We start from the raw sequence: 19,426 nt of genomic DNA, 5'->3' as shown, positions 1-19,426 counted from the left end.
CATTCCCCAGTCTGGACTTACATCCAAGGTTGACCCATCCCATGTGTAGAATCCAGCACTTTCTCTCTTGAACTCCATATTTTTTGGGATTACCCAATCCTCTGATTTGTTGAGGCTTCTCTGCAGGGCCTCCCAGTTTTGTATCATCTGTGATAATATAGTTTGGAGTAACAGATTTTATACAGGTATCAGCATCTCCCAGTTTTGTATCATCTGTGATCTTGCTCAGTATCCCTTTCAGTGCTGTGTTCAAGTAATTGATAGGAATATTGAAGAGCACAGGACCTAATATAGAGCCCTGTGGAACCCCACTAGTGACAGGTCACCAGTCGGATGTTACCTGCTTAAATGAAATGTTAAAAGTTGATACTATACACTGAATGTTCATCACCTTGGAAGAAAACCTGTTTCCATGATATTACAATGGGCAATGTAACATTTCCTTCTAGTTACAAGCTTATATTAGCTTGTAATAAAATAAAATAAAATAAAATAATAAAATATATTAGCAATGAGAGATTCTAGCACCTACATTTTTTTTCATCTTAGTCTGGTGCTGTGGTTCCCACAGTGGTTCCCACCAGTGGTCTCATCCTTTCTTCAGATGGAGTCATCTGAACCTTTCGTTGAGGTCCCATGGCTGTGCTTGAATTAGCAGAGATTCATTTCTGTACAGAAAACCTCTGAACATAATTTATTTCACTTCCGAGTACACTTCACTATTTACTCTTCTACTGGATATTTTGCCTGAAATGCTCACACAAGAAGAATCCTCATATCCATGGAGAAAGAGAAACCAAATTGTTTCTTTCATGATGAAAAACCCTCAAGGAACAGGGAGTCAGAAATATGTATGACAATAAGAAATGGCAGAAGCGAAATAAGAATCAGCTTGGACAGGTAATGTGTTGCTTCTGTTCTGTTAAGTTAGAACTTGGACCTGTCAAATGTTAGCTTTGTGGCTTTGTGGCTGCTGTAATAGAGAATGGATTAGTGTCTCTACAATCAGAAAAGTATTTTTACTTATGCAAATAAATGGAAAGTATTAGAAAATTAAGAATTTAATATAGCCTGCCCAAAATTAAGGTTTCTCTGATAAAGGAATTTTAAAAAATAAAAGGTATACCTTTTCAGAAATATTAGTTTTAGAAAATATTTTAGCATATTCTAAACATTATTTATAAAATAAGTTATTTATGTTAGTTGAGTAATTAATGCTGAAAGAATTGTAGATTTTGTTTTGTTCTAAACTAAATGAAAGAGATTAGAAGTCTGATAGTTGAGCTGAAGTCTGTTGGGAAATTGGAGGAATGGGTGTAATAGTGTTGGTTTTCTTCCATTTGTTTTATAAGGTGTGCAGATAGAAAATAATTCAAAGTACTACTAATATTTCTGATTAGGAGTGTACCTATCTTACCCATTAAGAAATAACTTTAGGAAGTTCTACTAACTAGTCTATGTGGGAGAGGAATTTCAGTTTATATTTATCAATATATAAAAAGTAAAGAAGTAAGTTCCTTGTCCTAACACCCTGGATTGTACAGGATATTTTAGAAGTTTTGCAACAAGTTGTATTGAAAGTCATTCTATTGAGATGTCAAGTTAATTCTAGCAGTTCAGAATCTGATTTTACAGTACTATTTCATCTAGGTGAGCCGTTCTAGATGACTATTAGACAATATAAGCATGAAAAAATTCTGGAGGGAGACTAAAATTTAAAGAGGACAAGTATAAATAAGCAATCTTGTAGACAGATAATGGTCTAGGATGAAATCAGTAATATAGATATATGTAATTTATACGTTATATATGTATATGTGTCTGTGTGTGTATATATGCACACATACACATATACATAGCATATATTACATATATACATATAGGTATGCATATGTATATATGTGTGTATATATATATATATAAACACACATATATATATACACACACAGATAACCGATAATATATGCATATTTCGTATATATATATATATATATATATTTTACTTTTATTTATATTTTACTTTTACTTATATTTTACTTTTTTTAGCAAAAAAGTAAAATTATTTTAGTTTAGTACAAAAAGGAATTACTAAGTCCATAAGAAAATAACATTCAATCTTTGATAAAAATAGGTAGAAATATGCATTTTTTATTTAAAACATTAAATGAAGAAAACTGTTTCCATATTTTTCAGACAGGACCTTGACAGCTGTTGAAGAGCATATGTACCTTCAACTTATGAGCCAGAGGCATCATCTCAAGATGACCTCAAGCTGAGTCACTTTTCTGGTATGGACAGGAGGAAAAAAGAAAAAAAAACCCCAAAACAAACAGAACCTTTGAAGAGCTAGTGACCAATAATAATACAGTCTTGTACGTGTGCTATTTATTGTCAGCATTATATAAGTTTCTATCTGATTTTGAATGCAGAGGGAGAATGTATGTTCCTGTAAAGAAGTAATTAAAATTTTGCTTCATCTATCTGCCCTGGATTTACTTTCCTTATAATATGTTTCAAAAATGCTTATACAGTACAGAAACCAATTACTGAGGTCATCTCAAGTGATATTTTTGCAATTCTTTAAACTACAGAGGGTTAGATCTAGTGTAGATTGTTTGACATTTGAAATTGCCTTTTAGTAACAGACTAAGAGGTGTCAATACAGACAATATTTTATTACCTGTATGGAATTTAAAGAAAATGTCATTAATAGAATACCAAGTTCAATGTTAACTTCTGTCAGGGAAAATTCATAACTAGAGATTATCTTTGTTATAAAAAGTATTTAATTTCAGTCCAACTTGTGATTGAATATGTGGTCTTTCTTGGAAGATGGATTTAAACTAACATACAGAATGTAGGATCCTTCCTCTATTTGTAGTCCAAATCTGGTGAAACAGATGTCAGAAAAAAAAAATGTGTGAGGACTTTATAACCTATTCACACTAAAAGAAAACTTTGGAAATACAGGCTACCATTTTGGAACTAATCATTGGAAAGTACTTGCTAGACTGGAAAATTTAACAATGTAGAGATCAGGATCAAAATGAAAATTTATTTTCTCCTTTTGCTTTTCTGATTTTGTGGGAATGTGGTTCAGTGCATGTGTTTTGCTGTAGTGCAGTATATTGTTACTAATTTGTTGAGTTTGAAGTATTTCATTGCATCAGAACCCTGTATTCATTACCCACAGAGATGCTATCCACTGTTAATCATTCATGTAATAGCTAACAGGAAGAGCTAATTCTGCCACTCATCTATCTAGGCTTCATTTATTGGACGTTGGAGTAGATGACCTTTAGAGATCCCATCCAATGACTAGTTTCATCACCTTTATTTTATAGAAACTATCTTTTCAAGTAAGGATAGAATTTTTTAATTAATGCAGAGATGATATACACAGTACATTTTTAAAAAATAATCTACATTCTCTGGGTGTGAAGATGATTTTTTCAAAAGGCATTATTTGCTTCTGAAGAGCAGAAAACCTAGTAAATTCACAGAGGAACTTCTAACATTCAACAGCTACTGGGGTGAAGAATACTCCAAAATGTGTGTTATGTACAAAAGCTCAGAGTCTAACTTATCCCCAGAGTAAGGCAATACTTATGTAATGAAAAATTACCATTGGTGACTACATTGAAGAGGACAAAAAGGTAAGCCATCACAAATGTTATATTAAATAGAGAAATATAGCCTATTATTTCCTTCTTCCTTCTTAAATGTGATCTGGTTTGCATTAATGAACACGAGAGTTAATAAAGTTTCACATAGTACTCCATTACATTTATAGATTTGGAGTGAGAAATCCAACTTAAAAACTTCTCCCTTTGAATTTTTGTTGCGTAAATATTGGGAAAATGGTTGCTTGCAATTATTGCAATAAAGGTTTCAAACATACAGTGCAACAACATTTGAAAGATAATCTTGGAAGAAAGAAATACACTTTATAGTAAGTGGTGTTCATAATAAATGACTTTTTGTAGGAAACAGTATGTTTTTCTTCAGATACATTTCATTTTGATAACTATATGAAGAGTTAGAATCAAATATATGCAGGTAACAAACATGTCCAAAATCCACAGATGAAGTGCTTAAAGAGTAGATTTATTTCATCATCACACTGGAAAAATGGGGACACATACACTGCTAAATCCATTCTCTCTTAGAAGGTCAAAAAGTGCATGTTTATCCCCTACTTTAACACATTGTAGGGGTTCCCACATGTGTATTCCTTCACAAGACTGTGCTTTTACAATCTCCAATCTTTGTATCTCTCTTCCCCCTCCCCACTGGGAGGCCTAGGCCTGTGAAAAATGTTTTTTAGGTTTTTTTACAACATCCTGTTATCTTCTGCAGAAATTCCACTCCCTGAGGTAGACAGAAAAACACAAGGTAACCACAACATATAAAGTTCCCACACAGAATATTCTTAGTGTCTTCCAGCTGTAAGGTCATCTTTGAGTGAAAGCAGCTCTTATCCCTTTGCTTCTCAGTCAATTTTCCATTTTAAACCCCTTTCTCCCTGCATTACCCCATTGGATAATGTATCTTGCACCATGCTTTAGAAGATAGATTGCAGAAATAATTAATTTATTTTGTAAGAAAATTTTGAAGAAGGGAAATTTTGAATCAGGTTATACAGTAAAAAAAATAGTCAGGGACAAATAAATGAAGGTTAAGATACTCAGAAGTGATGAATAAAGGAAGTATGGCACAATCCTTTTCAGAATATTAGCCCCTTGCTAAACTGTCTCTTGAATAATGCATATAGATCGAGACAGTCTAGAATCCTAGTTACTTTGATACTTACTAGGATGCTCCTCTAAGAACCACAGCAGACACATGGGAAAAACTGATACATAAGATTCAATTAATGTGCATGATATGGTGTCAAAGCTAATATATTATGCCAATTTATTGTGATAGGCTTAAGGGCTTTTTTTTAGTAAAAAACCCACATAATATAAATTCCTTAAAATTTTCAGTATCTACCTAGAGAAATAAAGACTCAATCAAGGAGCTTAACCAAAGTGAATTTTGTACGTCTTTATTTTTTGTTTGCAATTATGAATGCAGACTGTCTCATTCAGGCTAGTTATCACATTTTTAACTAAAGGCAATTTTTCAAGTAGACAGCATTACCATGAAAAATAGATCTCTTCAGGTTTCACTACAATAAAAGTTAAACTAAGCATGAAAATATTTATGCCTAGTAGGAAGCAAAAGAAACTAAAATCACATAACTTACTACATTTATGTTTAAATGACTTGTTTTTACTAATGAATCAGTTTTATTTTACTGTCCATCTACAGCATTCCTAGTGCACATGTATAACATTGCCAAATGCTAAGGTTAGAATTTGTCAAGTTCTCTGAATAAGCAATTTATTCCCTTTTTAGGACACATTTAATTATTAAATAATCATAATAGGTATTTGGGTATTTGATTCCGGTAGAAGAATTTTTGAAACAGCACAATTGCCTCAACATTTACACTCTAAAGGATACTGCAAAAATTTCAAAGATGTTATACATTTTCAAGAATTCAAGAATTCACAGTTTCACAGAATTCACAGAAACAACATAAGCAACCACCTCTAGGTAGCATCTGGAATAGTGCTTACAAGCTTCACTTCTTGAAACAGGGATGCCTTACCTAGTGAGATTAAAAATTCCTCTAACTCAGCTAATACTGTTGAATATTTTTTATATTGGTGTCTCTCTATTGGCAAGAGGACACAATCAACTCTCTGTATTTCTGTCAACTCTTCAGAACAGTTGCTATTTTCAAGGTGCACACATATGCAAGCCTTATTACAAGTAAGAGAAAAATGTGGTGCCAGACCAGTTCGCAAAGGCAAAAAGAATAATAACCTGTTATTTATGAAACTTTGAACGTACTGTCATGCTTTAACCCCTGCCAGCATCCAAGCACCACATACCTACTGGCTCACTCCTCCACCAGTAGTACTGCAGACAAAATTAGAAGGATAAAAGCCAGAAAATCATGAGTTGAGCTAAAGACAACTATTAGGAAAAGCAAAAGCTGTGCACACAAGAAAGGCAAAGTAATAAATTAATTTGCCTCTTTCCATGGGCAGGTGGGTGCTCAACTATCTGCAGGAGAGCAGGGCTCCATCATGCATTATGCTGACTTGGGAAGACAAACACCCTCACGCCAAATATCCCCCTCTTCCTCCTTCTTGCCCTCACTTTATATACTGAGCATGATCCCATATGGTCTGGAATATCCCTTTGTTCAGTTTGGGTCACCTGTCACAGTTGTACCTCATCTCAATTTCTCATGCATCCCCCAGTCTTCTGACAAGTGTGGTGGTACAAAAAGTAGAAAAGTCCTTGACTCTGTACAGGCATTGCTCAGCAATAACAAAAACGTCTCTATATTATCAACCCTGTCTTCATCACAAATCCATAGCACAGCCCCATACCAGCCACTGTGAAGAGAATTAACTCTACCCGAGCCAAAACCAGCACATGTAATCAAATAATGAACATTATTATTTTGTAACTGAAACAATTTCAGAAGGTAATAGAAATAATGGAGGTTTCTTTCATTGTACATCACCTCACATTACAGGAACATGGTTCTCATCAGCACTATACTGGTATGACAGCAACTAATAAGAATGTGATCATATTTCTTGAAGTGACAGACATGGTCCACCCATTTCTGCTCCACTGACAGATTCCAGATTAAATTGAATCACATTAAGATGTGAACTCTCAAGATGTTTTATTCTACAAAGATAGTTGTTATACATTGAAATTTACCATTTCATATTTCTGAAATATAGTCCATTCTGAATATTGTAAATTATAGTGAGTAAAGACAAGATAAAATAAAATTGATGAATGTAAACAAGATAAAATATGAATGATTTAACACTGTATGTCTATATGCCTTGAGTTTTGTTACTCTGTGTTATTTTTTTCCTTCAAAACATCTGCCTTTAAAGATGTTAAAGCTCATAAAAAAACTATTGAAAAGGTGCCTCATTCGTGAAGAGTCTCAGAATTAACTAGAATTTACATATGCTCTTTTTGGCAAGAAGATGACATTGCTCTTTTTCTTTTTCTTTTTCTTTTTCTTTTTCTTTTTCTTTTCCTTTTCCTTTTTTTTCTACCCTTTTCTAGAATCTCTTACATTCAGTCACGCAATAAAGATTAAAATATCAAATCATGAACTCATTAAAGCAACAAATTTCCTGGGTAATATATTAAGCAATGTCCTTAGTAGTGCTTAATTAACACAATCTTAAAAAAAACCAGATGAATAAACAGCATGTGAAGATAATTTAGAATTTATGAAAGATGTCAAATCCTCTATATAATTTTGAGCCTCTCAATACAAGAGAGACACTGACTGGAAGATGACCAAAGAAGGGCAACAACGAGGATTAAAGGTCTGGAGCACAAGAGTTATGGGGAACAGCTGAAGGATCTTGGGTTGTTTAGCCTGTAAAAAAGGAGGCTCAGGGGACCCCACATCATGACCTGCAAGTACCTGAAAGGAGCTTGTAGCCAGGTGGGGGTCGGCCTCTTCTCCCATGTTACGAGTGACAGGACAAGAAGAAATGGCCTCAAGCTACCCCAGAGATGGCTTAGACTACACACTAGAAAAAATTCTTTCACCAAAAAGCTTTTGAGGTATTGGAACAAGACACTCAGGGAAGTGGTTAAGTCACCATCCCTGGAGGTATTGAAAAGATATGTAAATGTGGCATTTAGGGATATGTTTTAGTAGTGACTTCACAGTGTTAGATTTATGTTAGACTCACTGATTTTTAGATCTTTATAGAAGTGGTTCTATAATTGTGAAAAGTATTCCAAACAGAATTTTGTAGACTAATGAGTGCAGGGTCAAATCACTTTTTCAGCAAATTATCTTCAGATCTTAAGGATACTGATAAATATTTCTTTTAAAAGTCGTTATCGTGTCAATTCTTGACAAGAAATTCCACATTTCCAATAATATTTCACTTGAATGAATTTCAAAGATTTGAAAAATCTTGAACATCTCTCAACTGGTTCAAATCACTAATTCAAAAATGAGTGTAATAGTTGTAAGCATTTTTTCTCATAGAAATGGAAAACAACACAACTTACTAGTTATTACTGAACCAAAGCTGTTCCTAAGACATCTAATAAAATAAAATTAAAAAAAAAAAAAGAAAAAGACTATGTATTTTTCTTAAAATGAATCAAGGGTGGATTTTATGGCAAAATGTTAAATTTTTATCAGGAAAGTTCAGAGGATCCTTATAACAATTGTGATATGTCACAATATGTTATCGTGATTATCATGGCATTATTAAATGCATTTAAACAATATAGTCATTCCACAAGCATTTAATTTAACTAGACTGATGTAAACAAAATCTGTGAAAAATAGATATGACACGTGTAATACCTACCATGGCTGTGATGCAAGAGAAGGTTAGGTAAAGTTCCACTGTCCTGAGATTTGTAGCTCAGATTTGGGAAAAGAAAAAGCTGTAAGTGAGCTTCTGATAACAGAGCTACTTTCAGTTGGGTTAGGTATTTCTTTAGCCATATTCACTACAAATGCTTCCTATGCTGTAGCACCGACTCAGAGGCAAGTACTCAGTTATATTTTCCTTTTTATATTTGGTTTGCTTTCCCTGCCCCAATTTATTTATTCTCCTTCTCACAGTTCATTATTATTGTAAGTTATTAAAATTGAATAAACCTGACAAATGCTGCTGATATTTTTATGTGCTGCATCCATGATCACAGATTAACTATGACTCTAAACTGCAAATCCTTAGTTTAGTACATATACAGATGAAATTTATGAAATTTCAAATTCAAAACTTTAGGTGGCAAATTACAATATGTTTCAGTCATCCTAAGGGTATTTTTTGTACCTCTTGGATCATTCATTTGCATGGTTTAAAGAAAAAATTAACTGGATCCCATTAAAAGGTTACATTTCACAAACTCACATCTCTCCATGAATTCTTGTGATTCTGATATTGCGGAGCAAAGGATTGAGATCACAATCACAATAGATTATGGATAATGCAATTTTTATGCTAGCCCTTATATATGTAATCTATAAAAAAGGAATATGTTTCAATCAAATTTTAAGGTTGCTGGTATTTCCATATCAGGAAAATTATATCTTTTTCTTTTGATAAGAGCTGTCTCTGCTATGCTTCTTTTTATTGTTGCACTTACCTCAACCATCAGTTGTATGTCTGAATGTACACTGCCATGTGGATACTGCACTTGAGGACATGGTTTAGTGGTGAACAGTGGTGGTGCTAAGTCGATGGTTTGACTTGGTGATCTTAGAAGTGTTTTCCAACATTAATGATTCTATACTTCTATAGATAGATAGATATTCTATACTTCTATGATTCTGTAGAAGGTGTTCTATACTTCTATGATTCCTTTGCAGTTTTTTAAATTTGAGTTCTTAACTCAATAACTGTCATATTATGAATAAAAAAATTCTCATCTTCCTTCCTTCCTTCCTTCCTTCCTTCCTTCCTTCCTTCCTTCCTTCCTTCCTTCCTTCCTTCCTTCCTTCCTTCCTTCCTTCCTTCCTTCCTTCCTTCCTTCCTTCCTTCCCTTTCCTCTCTTCTAAGCACATGAGTGGGAAAATGAGAAAGGGTGAATATCCTGCTTTAAGATAAGGAGTAAAAACCCAACTAAAACCAGTTGCTACCACCTTGTTAATTTATCGTTTGAATAGTGAGAACTGGTGAATAAGGATGGGCTTCTGTATCTGTTCTGAATTTTACATTAAGGTAAAAATCAATATTCTCTACAAAAACTGTTCTCATTTTTCTTCTTGTATTTCACAGTTTTAAAAACATGGACAAAATTTCCTGGTTTATAGTCTTATAACAATTAGAAAGTGAATTTTAAATTTTTCCTTCCAGAGGCTTAATGTATGATAAAGCTTTCTAGATTCTTCTAAAATATTGGTATTACACTTACTCAAATTTGATTTTGTCATCCATTAAATGTTTTACTTCCCTATTACCACAGTTGCTTCTATTTACATATTAGTCTCTAGTATACTAACAGCAGTACTATAGCAGTTTAAATTTAGCAGTTTATATCTTCTTATCACAGAAAAAAATAAAACTTTGAATGTTAAACATGTAATTATTTCAATTTTAGCCATAGTAAAACTGACTTTATTATGGTTGGACTTTTTAGTAGGTAAACAACTAAAGGAATTCTGTTGAAACAGAGAAGGCAGCTATGGAAATTTATTTTATGACTAAGACATTTTAGTAATTATGCAATTTATTTTTAATGGAATAAGCACACATGAATTAAACTTCATAATGCTTTTTGTCTGGACCTATACCATTAAATGAGACATATACCAAAAAAAAAAGCAAAATATTTATGTGCTGCTTGCAAAGCAATTGAAATATTCAAATTTATGATACTTAAAGCAGATGAAACACTTAATAGAAATAATGCCCCCACTGAAATGCCAGAAGGTATCTGCTAACTTAATTTTAAAATTTCATTATATAAGACAAAAAAACTGTACCTAGCCATGATACATTTGAAATGCTGGTTTATTTTTTTTCCTTAGGTCCCAGGATAATGATTTTGCAGTTATGGAGAATGCTTCTGTGTAAATAGACTCTTCCTTCAGGAAAATAAGAAATGGCTAATAAACAAGCTTGGTATTTTCAAAGGCAATTAGTACAGCTTGAAATTAGATATGCTAATTAGCAATGCTCCAATAAATTGGTGGTTGGTACACAGATTTCTCTCTTTAGATCTACAAAAATGCACAATCCAAACCAATCCAAAAATGCAAATCCATTTAAACCAGTGTAGAGATTTTAGCATTCTACTCATGGTAAGTAGCAGAGTTGGTTATGGTAATTTGAGGGGTTTTTCTTGTTTATGAGGCAATAACCATAGTCCTGAACATAAATTTTTAGGCCAAAGGTGTTTATTACCAAAGGTGTTTATTAGCCTCTATGCAACTTTTAATGTACTAAGTATTAGTCTCAAATTACAGTCACACTATAATGCTGGTTAGTATATATGTTATTTTTTCTGTTGCTGTTGTTATCATTGTTAATGGTTTTGGTGTTATTAACATGTATAGCACTTTTTTAGACATGCTAGTGACTTAATTAAGAATCAGGACATTTCCAGATAGGAGGGAAAGTTGAGGGACTCTTTCTGTTACATTATTCTGGAAAAGAATTGGGCTGATCAGGCCTCCTACCAGATTCAGCCTTTTGTTCACTGGTCAGAGAACAAGAATTTTAAGTAAGAATATTACTGACAAAATTTCTTGGAATTGTGCATTTTTCTCCTCCCCTATAACTTAAAATACTATCATAAACGTTAGGTTATGAACTGAGTTATTAAAGACTTCACTGGAAAACTCTGACCCGCACAATTTTAGTCTAAAAGTTATATCTAAATTCTACACTAACTGATTCATTTTAGTAAGGAACTATTAAAGTTCCTTATTAAAGGTTTATAGATGATCCTTAAACTTCAAATATCTTACCTATGTTTACTGAAAAAAATTTGGAAAATAAAAAGATCATACAGAGATGTAGTGATACAAATATAGCAAATATTGCATGGTTAGCAGCTCTCACTAGAACCAGAGGGAAATAATTGTCTGATCAACCCTCTTATCCATAGATAAAAGATAGTCTTGAAAATTTTTGAAAACTGCAACTTTTTCAGCCTAAGAATCATATTTTCTGGCAGTGATAGGTATCCTATTTGGTAACTTTAGCTCCCCACCCATTACAGAAGCATGTACATCCCTTCATCCCTTTCAGCTTATTCCATCTTTTTCTTTCTTTCCTTGTTATTATTATTTTTTTTGTCTTTCAGATTCTTCTACCTCCTCCACTTTCTTTGCTTTGCTTCTTTTGATGTCATTTAAGTTTGATAGTATTCAAGTTCTGCTTCTCATATTCAGGCAAATTTTGAAAAATTCCAAGTAGACTTTAATTAGCAGCTCTGTAGAATGCATAAAATGATTTGCCTTCTTGTCCAGAAACTCTGTTGGTATTCTTACAGATATTTTTTTTCTGTATAAAGTCCATTTTTACTAGATCTCATCAAGCTCACTGGAGAGTTTTATCATTCTCTAAACACAAGGAAACTTCAATCAGCGTTATGTCTCATAAAACCCTAGAGTATAGTTCTCAGATGATATTTTTCTCCCATATCTATTCATTGGTATTTGTCACTTATGTGGATAATTCAATTATGAAAGATAATTTGTGCTTAATGAACCACAAAGATCTTGCCATTTATTGTGCACTGTGCACAATAACTGTCCAGCTTAAAAATTTCAAAGGTAAATGACATGGATATCAGTTTATATGACCAAGGGGGTGAAAAAATCAAATCTCAGATCTGAAGATCATTTTAAAACAAGTAATGATTCCTGAATCAAATTCTGCCACCTCCAGCATTAGAGAAAAAATCATTCAGATTGACTTGAAAAAATTTGCTTGTGACTATTTCTATAAAATTCAGGGAGAAGATGGGTGTCACTATAGAGAGTAGCTGTACGTGCATTAGAAAATTTCACTCTAGTGTAAGCATGTGCTCTAGCATAAGATATATATGTACTTAGTGATTTTGTAAGTTAGAAAATTATTTTTTTAGACTGAAGCAAATGTTTCTCTTTGTGCAGTAAATTCAAAGTCTCTTTCTAGGAAACAAATAAGATAAATCTCTTAACAGACTATTAGCCTATGAGATTTTTCTGTATGATTTTACCTGTCTGCAGTCCTTTCTTTCTTGTACAATTACCAACAAGGACAAGATGTCCAAAACCTCCTGGTGAAGATTATATTTTAATTATTTTGTGATGCTTTTAAATTGGATCTCTTGCAATCAGATGCTGACGAGGTTTACTTTTTTTAAAACAAGTCATGACTTTAGCCAAACCTAAAAGATACAGAAAATTATCCTCTCTAGTAGCCATTTAGATTCCAAGTTTCTGTTTCTATCTTTTTTTATTCAGTAGATAAAACCTTGTCACTGCATCCTGTTTTATGTAGCATTGCTCTCTAAAATCTTTTTTCCTGTTTCTATCCTCGCATTTTCCAGTTTTTCCTCTTCTGTGATATCCTGTTTCTCTGTATTGATAATGTCTCAACTTAGTGCTGTCAGCAGACTTCATCACTCACTACCAGCTTCTGTGCCATGGTGACTAATTGGATTAATAATAAAAACAACATTACTAACACCTTTATCTAAAAATACAAATGGCTATTTATATTTCAATAATAAAATTCAGAGTAAAACAGCAACATGTGGAATGGTGTTAAATGTTGATTATTCCTATAGGACTGATAGTAACTATATGCTAGATGGCTTTCTTGAATTAATATTTTTAATTAAACAAATATAAATTTCAAGTAAATACACCTGGACTTTTAATTAAATAGATTACTCAAAATAAAATATAAATATGAGATTGACCTTCTCTCTTGACTTTATGTTTAAAAAAGCTTACAACAAACCTTAAAATTAATAAATCTTCAGGATAATTCCATGAGAAGACTGAGACTACAGATAGCTCCTTTAGATGGTAGTGGAAGCTAACCAGATCCTATCTGATGCATCTTTCACAGAAGATGTCAGGGTTTTTTGGTTAGTTAAAAATTTATGGTGAAGATTGTCCTAAACCAGAAAATATTAAAAGCATATTTCAATTTTCAGACTAAAGCTGCTTAAAAATTATTTAATCAAACTGGAATTAGGTAAAAAAAAAAACAAAGTCTTGAAAAAATGTTCAACAGAGAACAGAGCTGCTAACAGAAATGGGATTAAAAAATCTAATTCATCAAGACTGTAATTTTTTTATTGTACACCAGTTATATGACAGATTAGAACTGAATGCTTATTTCATTTTCATAATCTTCATTACTGTTTCAAAAAATATAACTATACTTTTTACAACTAATTGCAATGCACACAACTCTTAGGAGAAATGCGTATTAGGAAGGAAACAGTAGTAGGAGTAAGCTGTATAAATAGAGTTCTAATTCTAAACTATGTCATTGATGAAGTGTTATCTTGCCAGTGTCCAGATTATTAATGATTGTAAATTGTCTTAACATCCAGTGCTGACAAACAATGTGCATGTATTGAAGCAGTATTTTACAAAATACAAATAGTATTTGTACCTTCTTCCCTCCTCACACAGTTAGATGCTAAGGACATGCCCGATCTACACAAAGTTTTTATAAATGGGCAGAGAAAAATCTAGAAATAGGCCCTTTTCAAACTCACATGCTTGTTTCTACTTCTGTACAGCTCCACTAAGGAGCAGCAGAGCAAAGTGGCTCTGCAAACCCAGGAGACGGAGCTGAGCTGTGGGATTCACTGCAGGACAGAGGGAAGGCTCGAGGCCAGCCAGGCGCTGTGCTGGGCAGCTGAACAAGCTGAGCAGGGCAGCTCTGGAGGCAGCAGCTGGGGCAGACAAGAGTCCAGTTTCACCTACACACCCTCTGTGCATGGTAGGGTCAGCCTCAAGACAAAGGACTATCTGGTGGGCAGATTAGAGATATCAGACCACTTTCAAAGCAAAGCTGCCAAGCTGGTTAGAGATCTTGAATTTTAGAGTAAGTCCCAAGCAGAAGAGGCACTGAACTCTGCTGAGCATCACAAAGACTGCTTCTTGCAGTCCTGAGGTGGCCATCAGCCCAGATGTCCGAAGTCCCTCCTGAGGAGAAACACAGACCCAGAAGATTATTAGTTTTCGAAAGGAAAATTCTTCAAAACTTGTGAACCATATTTAAACAAATTAAATTCTTTTGTAAAGTTAATCCATTACTCTAATCTCATAAGAAATCTCAACACATTTAAATGCATTTCCAAGTAAAATATATTAATTTTAAATAAATTAAAACCTCCTAATATAAATCACTACCGTAACAATATACCAAAAATTAGGAAAGACTATATCTATATCTTTCTACAGAGTTATCTGAGTTCCTATGTGGCTTCAACATTTAAATAGGTATTGAGAGAAATTACTAGTTTTTATTTTTGATGGCATTATCAAAAGAGAAAGCATGAAAATTTACACAGAAGCTGTTACACAGGTTTTAAAAGGACTCTGAATCTCCTCTATTTCTTTGAGAAAGTTTGAGAAAGTCTAAACACTACATTGCTGTGGGAAAGTGATTAAGTAAGTAACAAGATAATTGGTATTTCCTCTGTTACAAAGGAAATGGCCATTCCTGTTCCACATCATTCTGCATCAATGCTTAGTATGCTTCTGTAAGATAATTGCCATCCATATGCAAATCAGTAGCATGAAGCAGAAAATAAAGATTTTTTTAAATGTTACTTTCCCCATAAACATCTTCATCACTGATGCGTCGTACTCTAATGGTTTCTGGACTATTTCTTGTTATTTTATTTTCTGGATGCAAAAAAAGAAATCTGGAAAACTCAAGGAGGATGGAAAAAAGTCTCATTAGTAAAAATAAAAAGGAAATCTTTTATAAGATTTCAAAATAGATGTAAGAAAGGTGTGACAAAACATGAATAAGAATCTACAGTATAATCTAAACTAGAAAAAATTCTCTGTTTACAAAGCATGTACAGTACTCACAAAGAAAGCAACATGAAAAAAGAAGCCTTTCGTTTCCAGAACTTATGTTATTGTATTTAGCATATCAATCTAGTCTTCTTTAGGAAGCCAATCCAACTTCATTGAAACTTCAAAATTAAAGACAATGAAGGATGTTAAGTGAATGCTATCATGCTCAATATACTGACTCATAGAAAATAATTACTTGTCTTACAGAGAAGACATATGCAGGCAATGCAGCACTTCAGTGTTTCTTAAAGAGACTGTCTTTCACAGACTGCATAAAAATGCAAATGCCAGTTTCTTGCTCTATAGTACACGATACCCAGTTCTACATCGTAGCTTCTTGCTTCAAATTATAAACTAGTGTCAATGAAAATAGCATATACAACATCATACTGCATAGATACTATGGAATATTAATCCCAACATTATCGGGTGGGATGTGCCTGGGCTCGTCTGGCCCTCGCTGCTGGGCCAAAGGCGGCAGCTGCGCTGTTTCACCTCAGAGATACCTTTGGCCGGCTGGATGCTGCAGCTGGGCACTCGGAACAAATCCAGGCATAGTAGGAACTCAGTTTACCTCTGGTGGAAAAGGTTCAGGGGACGGTGAAGAGAAAAGGAGAGGATTCTGTCGTAGAGTTTTAATCCAGAGTTTTATTCCAGGATGACAGACCTCTGAATCTTGTAGCAGCTCCCAACAGAATCCAGACTGCATGGTCCCATCTCCTTTTAAGCCTGGGGACAGGGGGAGGGGAAAGGAGAGGTTGGCACACCTGGGGGGTTGGGATAGGTGAAACAGGAAATGGCATCACACTGCAACATCTCCCCCTAGTTTTGTTTAAAAAGAAGAGGACTGTGTTTATGGTGCAGAAAGCTTGCCCAAGCATGGTTGGTAAATCAGTTCCTCCTCTACAGGAGGTTCAGTGCTTTCCACTGAGGCTTCCAAATGGTAAACTTCAGGAGGGGGAGATGAGCTTGAAATCAACTTGAGAACCATGCATTTGACTAGTCCAAAAACAATGCTAACAACTACAACAACAATAACTAAACACAGTTTTCAGAATAGATCCCAGCCAGCCTGAGAGTCCCCAGCCTTTGAACAGTCGACTCAGCCAGTCCTCAGTTTCTCTCTTGATGTCCGAGGTCTTTTGCCGAGGTAGTCCATAAGTTCTTTGGGCTGAGGGACTATCCAGGAGATCGCTGGCGGGATGATTGTGAGTAGGACGAGGAGCAGGTTTGGTCTCATGTCTCAAGACTACACATGAACTGTGGGATCTAAACTGGTACAAGGAACTTAAGACAAACTATTCCAGATAGGAGGCATAAATGGAATTTCCTCCAGACAATGCGTGCGGCATTTCCTTCTCCAGGTAGCATTGGCAACCTGGGGCGTTTCTGTAGATTTCTCTGAGACCTTGGGAACATAGGGCCTTACCCATTTGGAAGGAACTCACTTTAACCCAGAGGGGGTGGACACACAGGCTTCTCCACATCCCCAAGTAACCAATTTGTAAGGTCCCACCATCTTCCAAGTCTCAGGGTCCTTTACTAAAACCGGAGGCTTTTCTCTCATCAACATACGACTGCTCCCCCCAAAGTGGCGTAGGATGGGCAGGATCAGGCTGCCAAAGGAACAATTCAGAAAATTTATTGTGAACAATAATCTGGACAACCAGATGTGGGGAGGTTCCACCTTCAGAACCTGTTGTTGCTGGTCCAGGACTCTTTTAATATCACGGTGATTCCTTTCTACAATGGCTCGACCTGTAGGGGAATAGGGGATGCCAGTTTTGTGCTCTACTCCCCATTGCTGCTGGAAGATCCTGAATCCTTGGATTTGTAGGCAGGTCCATTACCAGTTTTCAACTCCTTGGGGATGCCCATGAAAGAAAAAGCCTGTAAGAGGTGCTTAATGGCATCGATAGATGACTCTCCTGTGTGGGCAGAGGCATAGACCACTCCAGAAAAGGTATCTACATTAACGTGAACGTATTTCTGCCGTCCAAATGACTGTATGTGTGTAACATCTGTTTGCCACAGTTCACAACTGTTCAACCCCCTTGGGTTTGCTCCTGTACTCACTGTAGGGAGTGCATGTTGTTGGCAATTTGGGCATGTGGCCATAATCGCTTTGGCCTATTCTCGAGTGATGTGAAACTGACAAACTAGGCCAGGTGCATTTTGGTGGAAAAGCTGGTGGCTGATTTTTGCCTGTTCAAAAACATTTGGGAGAGTGGCCATCTCTGCAGGTGCAGCAAGGGCATCTGCCCTTCTGTTGCCTGGCAAGTCAGTGTGTGACCTGACAGGCATCATATCAAATGGTTGCTCCCGGTGAGTGACTAACTTTACAAGTTTTGAGAGCAATTCTAAAAGTGCGATGTTAGACACTTCTTGCAGTATTGCTTGATCTGCCCTGGATACTACTCCTGCCACATATGCAGAACCTGTAATAAGATTGAATGGTTCTGAGAACCTTTCAAAAGCCCTAACAACTGCAGCCAATTCAGCAACCTGAGGTGAACCTTCCACCTCAGCAATGTCCATCTCTCACTGCTGGGTTTGAGGATCCTTCCAAGTCATAACAGACTTGTGGGACCACCAGGACGCATCTGTAAAAACAGTCAGAGACTTTTTTAAAGGTCTCCTACTCTGAGCACTTCTCAATTTCAGAATAAATTGAACATCTTGTTCGAACATTTTGTGGGCAGGCAGCTCTACAGAAATTTGTCCTGCATAGGAATCCAGAGCAAACTGCAACACTTCATTTTCTCAAAACAATTGTTCCAATATTTGCATAGTATTTTGACCCAATTTTACCTCAATTGGAATGTGAAAGCACTTAAAGTCGCATCCTGCTAACTCCCTGATCCAGGTCCTTGCTTTCTGGATCAATTCTGCTACCAACTCCTGAGGCATTGTCATTCTCTTGGACCTTTTGTGAGTGAGGAAAACGCATTCTATGATCAAGAGAGAGTCCCTCTGGTCCTGGCCCTTTTTAGGTGTGTCCTTTGCCTTAGGTGCTTGTTTTTCCTCCCACTGGAAAATGATTCCATGGAGGTGTGGCGACTTACCTAAGATGATAAATTTAAATGGCAGGTCAGGCCAACATCGGTTGGCCAGTCTTGTGGACATTGCAATCTGAACCTTTTCTAGAGCTTTCCTTGCCTCTGGGGTAATAGACCTAGGAGCACCTGGGTCCTCTCCCCCTTTCAATAAATTGAAAAGAGGGGCAAGGTCTTTGTTAGTCAGACCGAGCCATGGCCTTACCCAATTCAAAGACCCACACAACTTGTGGACATCTGCAAGGGTCTTGATCCTTGGATTGATTTCTAGTTTTTGAGGAACAATGGTTCTGTTTCCAGTTTCTAAGCCCAAATATTTCCAAGTTGGCATCTTTTGAATTTTCTTTTCCTGGAGCTTGAACCCTGCAACAATCAATGCATCGATCATTAGGTCAAGCACATGTGTGAGTAAATCATCATTGGGGGCACACACAAGGATATCATCTATGTAATGATAGATTATGGCTTTTTCTGTGGCTGCATGCGCTGGGGAAAGCAGGGAAGAGACATACCACTGGCAGATTGCTGGCGAGACCTTCAGGCCCTGAGGGAGAACTGTCCAATGGTACCTTTTCATAGGGGCTTCCATGTTGATGGTGGGGACCGAGAATGTGAAATGCGGTCTATCGTCAGGGTGTAGGGGAATATGGAAAAAACAATCTTTTATATCAATAAAAGCTAGTTTCCAATCTTGGGGAAGCATTGTTGGGGACGGCATACCAGGTTGGGGAGAGCCCATATC

This window comes from Molothrus aeneus, chromosome 1 (genome assembly GCF_037042795.1).
Source record: "Molothrus aeneus isolate 106 chromosome 1, BPBGC_Maene_1.0, whole genome shotgun sequence".
Taxonomy (NCBI): Eukaryota; Metazoa; Chordata; class Aves; order Passeriformes; family Icteridae; genus Molothrus; species Molothrus aeneus.
The sequence above is the reverse complement of the archived record's forward strand: the minus strand, read 5'-3'. Positions refer to the sequence as shown.